Source organism: Otolemur garnettii, unplaced genomic scaffold, assembly GCF_000181295.1.
Source record: "Otolemur garnettii isolate 467f Iridium unplaced genomic scaffold, OtoGar3 scaffold00058, whole genome shotgun sequence".
NCBI lineage: Eukaryota > Metazoa > Chordata > Mammalia > Primates > Galagidae > Otolemur > Otolemur garnettii.
This window is the reverse complement of record NW_003852453.1, coordinates 6,043,280-6,045,856: the sequence shown is the minus strand read 5'-3', so window position 1 is coordinate 6,045,856 and position 2,577 is coordinate 6,043,280. Positions and strand designations below refer to the sequence as shown.

The following is a 2,577-nucleotide window of genomic DNA, read 5'->3' as shown; positions in this document are numbered from 1 at the left end:
TCTTGGACTCAAGGACTACAGGTGCCTGCCACAATGCCCAACTAATTTTAAACTGCCAAAAATATTTACCACTTAATTGTGCAAAGAACATGAATAGTTAACAGAAGAAATACAAATGGCCTATGAAAAAATATGAAAAGAACTTATATTAGACATACTCAAAGCAATATAAACTAAAACAATCTTTTTTAACTATTCAATGGACAAAGATTTAAAAAGTTATAATGCTCAGTGTTGGCAATGAGACACAAGGCAGGAGATAGTATTATGTTTTGCTGTTAGGAAAAAAATAATATAATCTTACTGGTCTTAAAATTTGAACACAACTATTTCATGTATTTATTTTAATGAAAGAATCATAATATGTTCAAAGAATTAACTCCAGACACATTATAGTTTATCCCTGAATTGAAAAGTATCTAAATGTTCAATAATTGTGTATTAAAGTATAATACATCTATATAATTGAATATTGGGAAGCCCTTAAAAATGTTGTGAAGATTCAATGACATGGAAAGATTAATCATGATTTAATAAATTTTTAGAAGTAGGTTAAGAATGCTATATACAGCTCCGCGCCTATAGCTCAACCAGCTAAGGTGCCAGCCACATACACCTAAGTGGCGGGTTCCAATCCCCAGCCTGGACCGGCCAAACAACAATGACGGATGCAACCAAAAAATAGCCGGGCCTTGTGGTGGGCGCCTGTGGTCCCAGCTACTTGGGAGGCGGAGGCAGGAGACTTGCTTGAGCCCAGGAGTTGGAGGTTGCTGTGAGCTGTGATGCCATAGCACTCTACCCAGGGGGACAGCTTGAGGCTCTGTCTCAAAAAAAAAATAAAAAATAAAAAAGAATGCTATATACAGCATTAACTCTATTAATATCTAATACATATATACAAAGAAAGCTTATCCAGAGGTTAACAGTTTTCTCTGATTGTCAGCATTATGCAGGTTTTTTCATGCTTCCCCCATCTCTGAATTTTCCATGTCTTTTTCTGTATGTATTCAAAATTATACTGCAGGATTTTTATTTGACAAAGATCAGTATATTAAGGGCAGTATCTTAAAAATTATGTGTATGGGCCATTTCGTGGACGCTGGATAAGGAGGAGCAAGTGTGGGAGTCCGGCTAGAGGGGAGCGGGAAGCCGGGCGATCCATCGGAGCGTGAGGACTTGAGCCTCCGCACTTTAACTCTAGATTTCGAAATGCATCATGATTCCTGTCCATTGGACTGTAAGGTTTATGTAGGTAATCTTGGAAACAATGGCAATAAGACTGAATTGGAAGGGGCTTTTGGCTATTATGGACCACTCCGAAGCGTGTGGGTTGCTAGAAACCCTCCCGGCTTTGCTTTTGTTGAATTTGAAGATCCTCGAGATGCAGCCGATGCTGTCCGAGAGCTAGATGGAAGGACACTGTGGGGCTGCCGTGGGAGAGTGGAACTGTCCGATGGTGAAAAGAGAAGTAGAAATCGTGGCCCACCTCCCTCTTGGGGTCGTCGCCCTCGAGATGATTATCGTAGGAGGAGTCCTCCACCTCGCCGCAGATCTCCAAGGAGGAGAAGCTTCTCTGGCAGCCGGAGCAGGTCCCTTTCCCGAGATAGAAGAGAGAGAGATCATTGTCTCGGGAGAGAAATCATAAGCCCTCCCGATCCTTCTCTAGGTCTCGAAGCCGATCTAGGTCGAATGAAAGGAAATAGAAGACCAGTTTGCAAGAGAAGTGGTGCACAGGAGATAACTTCATTTGACAGAAGTATGTACAGAAATTTCAAGTTTTGTTTGAGACTTCATAAGCTTGGTGCATTTTTAAGATGTTTTAGCTGTTCAAATTTGTCTGTCTCTTGGAACAGTGACACAAAAAGTATAATTCTCTATGGTTTGAAATGGATCATATGAGGCATGTAACACCAAGAATTGTTACTTTACAATGTTCCCTTAAGCAAAATTGAATTTGCTTTGAATTTCAGTTTTGCATAGACTGATAATAAACCTCTAAATCCTGCCCAGCTAAAGTGTGATTTTTTTTTTTTTATATACGTAGAAACAAAACTGGCAAAAATTGAATGAAGATTTACTTCCCCCCACGATGTCTGGGATATTATATGCAACTTTAGTTGAACAGTCTTTATAAAGCTGCTGTGAAACAAGCCAGCAGCTACATCATTGTACTAAATTAGAGGTTTATGAAAAATCAACTAGTTTTCACCCTGGGCAGAGACTGCCTACTTAACTATAGAATCTGATAAATTCTAAGAAAGCTTACCTTTGCTTTAGGTTCATAAGTTCCTTTGTAATAGTTATATATCAAACCCAATGTCCTGCAAGTTTAAGGGTACATTGTAGAGCCGAACTTTTGAGTTACTGTGCAAAAAAAATTTTTTTATGCTGTCATTTGTAATATGTTTTGTGAGAATCCTTCAGATTAAAGTTTTGGTTACAATTGTTTAAAAAAAAAATTATGTGTATGGCTTAGTGCCTATAACTCAGCAGCTAGGGCGCCAGCCAGCGGGTGGGTTCAAATCCAGCCTGGGCCTGCCAAACAACAATGACAACTACAACCAAAAAATAGTTGGG

At 39.2% G+C, this 2,577-nt stretch overlaps 1 pseudogene across 1 annotated transcript; it reads left to right on the top strand.

The window, feature by feature from the left end:
• The first annotated feature begins 1,088 nt into the window (after window positions 1-1,088).
• Window positions 1,089-1,760, top strand: LOC100963105 (annotated as a pseudogene). The gene has a single exon (XR_153853.3). The product of XR_153853.3 is annotated as a serine/arginine-rich splicing factor 3 pseudogene (transcript).
• Window positions 1,761-2,577: the final 817 nt, after the last annotated feature.